A 9,985-nucleotide genomic window follows, 5' to 3' on the forward strand; every position below is an offset into this window, starting at 1 on the left:
TATGCGTGCCAATGGTTAAGGGTATCTGGTCACACCATCGGCTAGCCATATATTCTGCTCCGGGTGAACTCACTAAAAGAGGGGTCCTAAGGGTTTGGGTTGGTAGTTTAAACTTATCCACGAATCCCCTTGATATGTATGAATGCGATGCACCAGTATCGAAAAGAACAAGAGCGGTAAATGACTTAACCAAAAACTTACCTATTACCGCGTCCGGCTGCTCTTCAACCTTGTCCACGTTAACGTGGTTCACTTGTCCTTTGTTGAATGGATTGGGCTTCTTCCCAGCGCTTCCATTTCTGTTTCCATTCCTTCCTTCGGGGCAATCATTGGCATAGTGCCCTATCTTCCCGCACTTAAAACAGGTAACCTGACTTAAGTCTCTTTTGGTGGGAGTGGACGGGTTGGAGCGGTTCTGATTGTTGTTAGCTCCGTTCCCATTCCCATTCTTAGCACCACTGTGGTTATGTGATCCTCCTCCAGTGTGGTTGTGACCTCCATGGTTGTGAACAAGTCCTCCCGAGTTTGGGGTTAGGCAAGGCTTCTGCTGAGCTCCTGTGTTATACTTCCCTTGTCCATACTTTCTCTTGCGGCTCTCAATATGTTGCTGTTTCCCTTCAATCATAAGAGCCTTGTCTACCAACTCCTGGTAGTTACTGAAGGTTTCTACCATCAACTGCATGCTCATCTCATCATTCAGCCCTTCCATAAACTTCTCCTGCTTCGCGGCATCTGTGGCCACATCATCAGGGGCATAGCGTGACAACTTGCTAAACTCATCCACATACTGAGCCACAGTACGGTTCCCCTGGTGTAGGTTGCGGAACTCCCGCTTCTTCATCTGCATAGCTCCAGTTGAGACATGGGCGGTGCGGAAAGCTTGCTGAAACTGGTCCCAAGGGACGTTGGCTACCGGAAAAGTGGCTGTGTAATTCTCCCACCATGAGGCTGCTGGTCCATCCAATTGATGTGCGGCAAAGCGCACCCTCTCAGCATCCGTGCAACCTGCGGTGTTCAACTCCCTTCCAATACGGTGTAGCCAATCATCGGCAACTATAGACTCGGCGCTACTGGAAAACACCGGCGGCTGTAACCTTAGAAAACGGGCTAGGTTGTCCACTGTCAGTGGGTTGTTGTTGTTGTTGCCCTGGTTCTGAACTAGCAATTGCATCAAGGCATTCTGCTGCTGGATCAACTGGGTGAGCTCCGGTGGGAAAGCAAAACCGGGGTCACGTCTCAGAGGCATCTGAGGGGTTTAGATGGGAGAGATTTAGAATAGAAGAGGTCTAATGAGAAAACACTACCCATATGCACATGAGACAAACACAATCATTTCACTCAATCAATCAAGCAAAGGCATACGAATGATCTAGAACTATCGCACAAGTGCTCACTACTACTATATACATGGGGGAAATACTACTAATAGTTGGTGGTCATCTAGAAATTTTGATCGGTGGAAGACTCCATGATGTCTACTCCGGCTTCATCTTCAAAGTCATCATCACTAGGGCCGGAGTCGGTGTCGTCGATGATGATGTAGTTGTCCGGTCAAGTGGAATCGTCGTCTTCTACTCCCGGTGCTGGTCCTCCCATGAATACTCCGATCTTCTTGACTAAGTCGTCATTCTTCTCCAGTAGTGTCTTGATTTCCTCCTCATATCCATCGTGGGTAAACTTGAGTTCTTCCTCCAGCTCGATGATCCTAGTCTTCGCCTTCTTCAAGTCCATCATGTCCGCGTACATCTGGTTTTCCTGACGTCGGATGTGCTGGTTTAATTCCTGGATGAAAGCTGCAATGGATCTATCCTTCCTGGTGCTGATTACTTCCCATTGCTCGTCTCGGCGCCCACATATTTGGTAAATAGTGTCCTTAAGCTCCCTGTTGTAAACTTCTCCAATGCATCCCATGGTAATGTGGGCTGCCATGCTCTTGCCTAGACTCCAGGTGGGTGCTTCGAAAGAAAATTCTATGGGTTTAGAAGTTGACGAGACCGTCCTTCCTAGAACTTGTACTTGAATCATCCAGCGCTCTTCTTCTGGTAAAGTGGCGTTGTACGTCCCAGTGAAGCTTGGTATTCCAATGTTCAAGTACCTACTGACTTCCTTCAAGTGGCGTCCAAAAGGTGTGTCTTCATCCGGTTGTGCAAACTTGTTCTTCATCTCCGTCATCCTAAAGAGTAGAAAATGGAGAGGAGTCAGAAATAAGAAGAGAAGTGTGACCTAGGGTTTATCTTAGTGGTCGTGTCCTACACTCAGCGTGTGCTCTGATAACATCTTGTAGCGACCCGACCTCAGATGGTCAAGTCTCTATGCTTCAGTGTCATCCCTGGATCAGTAATGCTGACACACACAGTACTCGAAGGATTTATAACAGAGTAGCAATCACACACTTATTACATCGAATGTCTCCAAAGAGAACTTATTACAAGAATATGGCTTAAGGCCATCTAATACGATAACAGCGGAAGGCTTGGAAGATAAGGTGAGTCCATCAACTCCAACGGCATAGCTGAGCTGCACGGCAACGACCTAACGAACCTTACTCCTCGTCTGAAAAGTCTGCAACATAATACGTTGCAGCCGGAAAACGGGTCAGCACATGGAATATGCTGGCAAAGTAACACAGTAGGGCAAGAACAAAATAATGCTATCACTATATGCATATATGGCTGGTGGAAAGCTCTATGGTTATAGTTTTGTGAAAAGCCAATTTTTCCCTACAACAAAGGAATAGATTTTAATTTTACTATCATGGTGGTTGAAACATCATTGAGAAGGTACCCCCAACTCAATCCCAATTAAAGTGATTAACAACCCAACAGTATTAATTAAACATGGTGAGATACATGTGATAACCCAAGTACTAGATACTCAAGAATTGTCCATAACCGGGGACACGGCTAACCATGATTATATTGTACACTCTGCAGAGGTTTGCGCACTTTTCCCCACAAGACTCGATCGCCTCCATTGGATTTCTCGCACTACATGGTGTTTGAGAAACGGATGACAGATACACAGTCTTTCAGAAACGTTAACTCTCTACTCCGGGTAGACCATACCAAACCTACAAAACCCACTACCTGCTGATCTACCTCTTCAAGAGCTTCACGTAACTTACTGAACTATGCTAGAGCCCATAATAGCTTGTGGCTGCACACGGAAGTTTCTAGCACGAATCATCTCAGTTCCCTTTGAGCCTGGGTGGCGGTCCATAGGAAGATCACACGGGTACCCCGGGATTTCCAAAAAAAATACAGACAACACTGGGTTCCCCAGGTGCCTCAATCCACCCAGTTGTTTGATTAAGTTGCCACCTTAAGTTGAACCATTAATTAACAATCTCACATCTGACATGAATTTCACTCAAACCCAAACCACGTCTACGAGCATAGCATAGCAATATAAGCAATACGTAGAAGTAACTCCCAAGGGTTTGAATAACAGGGCAATAGGTTCTACCTCAGCAACTACTTCCCAACCCACAAGTTAATGACATCCTAATCATGCAATGTTTGAGGATTGGAACTAATGCATAAAAACTGGGTAATAATGGGATATGATCAAAGTGTTACTTTTCTTGCTGACGATCCACGAATCCTAGAGACTCGTAGTAACACGCTTCGCACTCCGGGAATTCTATCACAAGCAAACAATAACATACATAAGTAACAAGCAATGATGCACAAGCAAAACTTAAATAAGAGAGGTTGACCAGAAAGTTCAACTTAAGAACTCCGGTACACAAAAAGAATCAAATCAAACGAAGCAACGAAAGTCAAACGGCGAAAGAAAACCACTTCATTTACTAATTTGAACTTAGGTCAAATTTTACAATAGCAAAAACTTGTTTGAGTTGATTAACCGGAAAGAGGGTTTCGAGACGAAACTCCAGGCGCTTGAATCGCCTGATTCCGATAAACGAGCGAAAAGATAAACAGAATCTAAGATCGGACCAGAAATCGTGATCAGAGAAAATCGCGGAATAAATCCGATAAAAGAAAACTCATGAACAGACTAACGAACGAGCATTCGTTAGTTGTAACTAACGGGCGAGGAACCGTTCGTTAAAACGAACGTTAGGACGAACATCCGCTAACTAGAAGAACTGAAAAAACCGGCAAATCTGAAAAAAATGGATCTAGGGTTTCTAAAAAAACCGAATGGTCTTTATAAAAAAACCGGCGGCGGGGCGCGGCCGCTACCTCCGGCGAGAGGTCCGGCGAGGCGAGGCAGCGGCGAGCGGCGGCGCAAGCTGCGGCGGCGTCGACGGCAAGCGGCGGCGGCAGTGGTGGTGTGGTGTTGGGGCGGGGTGGTGGCGTATATAAAGGGGGTGGGGCAGCGACTTGGAGGAGGGGGCAAGGCGCGGCGGAGGCGGAGTCCAACTCGGACTCCGGTCCGAGTGGCGGCGGCGGCGCGCGCGCGCGCAGGAGGCGGCGGCAAGCGGCGGCGGCCTGGTGTGGCTGGGCCTTTGGCCTAGTCTGCGCGGGAACCCTTTTTTTAAACTTCGCCGACCGAAATAAAATCCTAGGAAAAAATAAATAAAAACCTAAAAATGCAAAACGAATTTTTACCGTCTAAATAAAATATTTAGGACGAGTTGAACATTTTCTTGGCCCTAAAATGCAATTTTGGAAACGTGCAATTTTTCTAATGCAAATAAAATCCGAATAAAACCAAATAAAATCCAATAAATGATTTTAATATTTTCCTCCAATATTTCAATTATTTTGGAGAAGTCATATTATCTCCACTCATTTGATTTAATATGAAATATTTTTCGGAGAGAAAAATTATTAAAATCAAAATCCTCGTTTCATTATTTGATAAAAATCAAATATGAAAATCGGAAAATCCCCAACTCTCTCCGTGGGTCCTTGAGTTGCTTAGGATTTCGAGGATTGCGGAACGGAAATGCAATAAATCATGATATGCATGGATGATCTATGTATAACATTCCAAATTGAAAATTTGGGATGTTACACACTCTCACCCTTCCACCATTGCTATCCTCTCTTGTGCCGCGCAACTTTCGCCGATACCATAAACCCATCATTTACCTTCCTCAAAATAGCCACCATACCTACCTATTATGGCATTTCCATAGACATTCCGAGATATATATATTGCCATGCAACTTTCCACCATTCCATTTATTATGACATGCTTCATCATAGTCATATTGCTTTGCATGATCAGGTAGTTGACATCGTATTTGTGGCATGGCCACCATTCATAATTTTTTATACATGTCACTCTTGATTCATTGCACATCCCAGTACACCACTGGAGGCATTCACATAGAGTCATATTTTGTTCTCAGTATCGAGTTGTAATTCTTGAGTTGTAAGTAAATAGAAGTGTGATGATCTTCATTATTAGAGCATTGTCGCATGTGAGGAAAGGATGATGGAGACTAGGATTCCCCCACAAGTCAGGATGAGACTCCGGACGAAAAAAAGAGGCCATAAAAATAGAAGAAGGCTCAAACAAAAAACTGAGAGAAAAAGAGAGAAGGGGCAATGTTACTATCCTTTTTCCACACTTGTGCTTCAAAGTAGCACCATCATAATCATGATAGATAGTCTCTTATGTTGTCACTTTCATATACTAGTGGGAATTTTTTATTATAGAACTTGGCTTGTATATTCCAATGATGGGTTTCCACAAATTGCCCTCGGTCTTCGTGAGCAAGCAAGTTGGATGCACACCCAATTAGTTACTTTTGTTGAGCTTTCGTACACTTATAGCTCTAGTGCATCCGTTGCATGGCAATCCCTACTCACTTACATTGATATTTATTGATGGGCATCTCCATAGCCCATTAATACGCCTAGTTGATGTGAGACTATCTTCCTCCTTTTTGTCTTCTCCATAACCACCATTCTATTTCACCTATAGTGCTATGTCCATGGCTCGCGCTCATATATTGCGTGAAAGTTAAAAAAGTTTGAGAATGCTAAAGTATGGAACAATTGCTTGTCTTGTCATCGGGGTTGTGCATGAGGGGAGCATTTTGGGTGACGAAAATGAAGCATAGCCAAACTATATGAGTTTTTAGGGATGAACTTTCTTTGGCTATGTTAGTTTAAGAAGACATAATGGCTTGGTTAGTATGCTTGAAGTATTATTATTTTTATGTCAATATTAAACTTTTGTCTTGAATCTTTTGGATCTGAACATTCATGCCACAATAAAGAAAATTACATTGAAAATTATGTTAGGTAGAATTCCACATCAAAACATTTGTTTTTATCATTTACCTACTCGAGGATGAGCATGAATTAAGCTTGGGGATGCTTGATCCGTCTCCAACGTATCTATAATTTTTGATTGTTCCATGCTATTATATTATATGTTTTGGATGTTTAATGGGCTTTAATATGCTCTTTTATATTATTTTTGGGACTAACCTATTAACCAGAGGGGTAGTGCCCGTTTCTGTTTTTGCCTATTTTAGTGTTTTGTAGAAAAGAAATATCAAACGAAATCCAAACGGAACGAAACCTTCACTAGGATCTTTCTTGGAACAAACGCAAACCAGGAGACTTGGAGTGGAAGTCTGGAAGTCCGCGAGGCGGCCGCGAGATAGGAGGGCGCGCCCCCACCCTCGTGGGCCCCATGTAGCTCCACCGACGTACTTCCTTCTCCTATATATATACTCTTATAACCTAAAAACATCAGGGGGAGCCACGTAACCACTTTTCCACCGCCGCAACCTTCTGTACCCGTGACATCCCATCTGGGGCCTTTTCCGGCGATCTGCCGGAGGGGGATTCGATCACGGAGGGCTTCTACATCAACACCATAGCCTCTCCGATGATGTGTGAGTAGTTTACCATAGGCCTTCGGGTCCATAGTTATTAGATAGATGGCTTCTTTTCTCTCTTTGGTTCTCAATACAAAGTTCTCCTTTATGTTCTTGAAGATCTATTCGATGTAATACTTTTTTACGGTATGTTTGCCGAGATCCGATGAATTGTGGATTTATGATCAAGTTTATCTATGAATAATATTTGGTTCTTCTCTGAATTCTTATATGCGTGATTTGATATATTTGCAAGTCTCTTCGAATTATCGGTTTATTTTGGCCTACTAGATTGATCTTTCTTGCAATGGGAGAAGTGCTTAGCTTTGGGTTCAATATTGCGGTGTCCTTTCCCAGTGACAGTAGGGGCAGCAAGGCACATATTGTATTGTTGCCATCAAGGATAAAAGATGAGGTTTATATCATATTGCTTGAGTTTATCCCTCTACATCATGTCATCTTGCTTAAAGCGCTACTCTGTTCTTATAAACTTAATACTCTAGATGCATGCTGGATAGCGGTCGATATGTGGAGTAATCTCTCCCTAATAATAATAATAATAATAATAATAATAATAATAATAATAATAATAATAATAATAATAAAGCACGGATTGAGTCTCCGGATTCACCGTCGCGGAGTTTTTGCAGAGAAGTCCTTTTGTTTCTTGATAATGAACCCACAGTCCTCGATGAGTTAAAAGAAAAAATGGTTCACGATGCAGATCGAGCGGCGGCACTCCTATCGGACCGGGAGCAGGAAGACGGCGGCGAGCACATAAAGGGCGCGGGCGGCACACTGCCCGGCCGAGAGGAGGAGCAGGAGGGGAGGCGCTGAGGCGGGGCCATAAGCGTCGGACGCGCTCGCTCGCCCGCAATCAACACGGAAGCAGTGGCCGTCCATGGCGGCTCGGGTCGATGCAGGAGGACGAGGGGAGGAGCTCGCGAGGGCCGGCACCGGGAATGGAGCGGAGGCGGGTGCATCTGGCGATTCCGCAGGGGCTGCGGCGACGAGAGGCTCCATGGGCGGTGACCTGCGGGGTTCAAGCGACGGCTGCCTTAAAGGTTGGGCGGCGACTCTCTGTAGAGAAGGAATAGGAGGAGAGGAAGAAGGAATAGAAGGAGAGGAAGAGGAAGAAGGCAGGTCACTCAAAGAGCATTCATCTCTTGCCCCCTCTCTCCTCTGGCCTGGCATGATGTGCGCGGCTGGATGTGTGATGTGCGTCCATGTTCATGTGTGAGGATTAGGATAGTTCTCTTGAACTTTTTTCAGAAAAATTAATAGTTCTCTTGATTTGTTTTGGTCTGGATTAGTGCAGAAGTGACTGCTATTTGTTTTGTGTTGCAGGATCTTCAAGACAGCAAGGACCAATTGCACCCTTGGTTTTGTTTCTGTCCTGTGAACCAATCTAAGATGGCCTCTAAGAAGCACTTGGCTGGTACAGAGAAATTTTCTGTAGTCTTAAAATAAACCATCCTAATCTTCTATGATGTGCTTTTTCGAGCAGGAAGGGGAGGTGATGTGCGCCAGGTACGTGGTCGAGGAAGTGAACACCAGTTTTAGCTATGTAGTGTTCTGTGGTGAATGAGAATGTTTCATAGTTTATTATTAATCTAAATTTTGGTTTTAAGCTTTTGCTTCACAGATATTGTTGAGTAACTTTTTTCCAAACTATGTACTATACATGTGGATTTTTTTGCGGGGATACTGTATGTACACTTCTGAGTACAAATTCTAAATTCGTATATGAAACCTTAATTCAACTCCTACCATACAAAACTAATTTTGTGGTTCAGTTGTTTAAGAGCTCAAATAGGATGTGTACTGGAACCTCAAGGAAAACAAAAAGAAGAGCTGGGGAAGGAGCTAGAGATGCAGCCGCCACAAGGTCGAAACGGCCACATAGATCCTTTTATTCTGCAACTATGACAACTGCGACAAGACCTTTGTTGATGTGGCTGCCTTGAGGAAGCATGCTCATGTACATGGCGAGAGGGGATGTATGCTTTTGAGTAGCCCGGCTATTGGAAGGTACCTCTAGCTAATATGAATGAATGCTTGCATTACCAATGCATACACCAACGTTGTTGAACTTTCATGTTTACTAGCATTGACAGACTTTTTCAGTAATTTCGGGCTTTTTATAAAGGACATTTCTCTATTTGGCATAGATTAATGATTTTGGTAATCCATCCATCCAATCCAGGTGAGTGTTAATTGATTAATCCTGCACAACCATTAATTCAGTTAATTTAATACTCCATTCAATTGATCCTAAGAGTTTTAAGAACCCATAGGCATCAAAGTCTTGATCTTTTTTCCTGTCCATGTGTAGATGCCGCTGATGAACAAATAGTGATCCAGTTTGGTCGGATTAGATATAAGTTTGGTCTCCGCTCGAGCTCCTGCTGTTGCTTGGATTTTGCTTTTCCCCTCTCATCCAACCGCAGGTACCATTTGACCCATTTTCTTTTCATGGTTGATTGCTGCTAACTGATTTCATCATATGACCAATGTTTCTTGGTTAGGGGCCTGTTATTTTTTTTCATCTTGACGTTGTTGTGGTCGCCCAGCCGATCAAATCCTTGCGCACACACAACAACTCAACTCCACAGTCTGCACGCAGCAGCTCAACACCACGGTCTGTATGCCACCGCCGTCTCTTGAGCAGCTCGATGGGCGATTTATGTTATGTATCTCTATATGATAATCCCTCCATAGCCATGTAGAAAAAGGCTTCAATTTGATTTTGGTTCAGTTTAATTCAGCGTGGTGATGCTCACCCTAATAAGTTGGTGTGTTGTTATACTGTATTGAATAAATGATGGGCACTGAATTTTCCATGGATTGAGCAGAGGAGTAGAATCTCACCTACTTGCTAGCTTCCTACTTGAGATAGTGAAGACACTCATTTTCAGAGCAGTTGCACTCACATGTGTCCTGAATCATTTAATTTCTTTGTTTCGTGAATAAATGTTGGTTGGTGCTCTTGCTTTTTTACCATGGTAACTTTGTAAACTTCAGAATGCCTAAAGTTGGCTGCACACTCACTCGCTCAGCAATGAGCAGTGAAGTCGCCAGCTTTGCCGTTGGCTGAAGAACAACAAGGTCTTCCTTGCAGGATTATTAGTTTCTTAAATATTTGTACGACATCAGAGTACTTTTTAGTTGCAT

The 9,985-nt window shown here is 43.7% G+C and overlaps 1 long non-coding RNA gene across 5 annotated transcripts; it reads left to right on the top strand.

Annotated features, from left to right (window-relative positions):
* The first annotated feature begins 7,500 nt into the window (after positions 1-7,500).
* Positions 7,501-9,728, top strand: LOC125545914. 5 transcript variants are annotated; one of them, XR_007300354.1, is made up of 5 exons: positions 7,501-8,047; positions 8,159-8,842; positions 8,920-9,017; positions 9,147-9,261; positions 9,340-9,728. It is a non-coding gene; the product is annotated as an uncharacterized LOC125545914 (long non-coding RNA). The 5 variants fall into 5 exon arrangements; XR_007300351.1 differs by having other exon boundaries at positions 8,929-9,017; XR_007300355.1 differs by having other exon boundaries at positions 8,939-9,017.
* The last annotated feature ends 257 nt before the right edge of the window (positions 9,729-9,985 follow it).

This window comes from Triticum urartu, chromosome 1 (assembly GCF_003073215.2).
Source record: "Triticum urartu cultivar G1812 chromosome 1, Tu2.1, whole genome shotgun sequence".
Classification (NCBI taxonomy): Eukaryota; Viridiplantae; Streptophyta; class Magnoliopsida; order Poales; family Poaceae; genus Triticum; species Triticum urartu.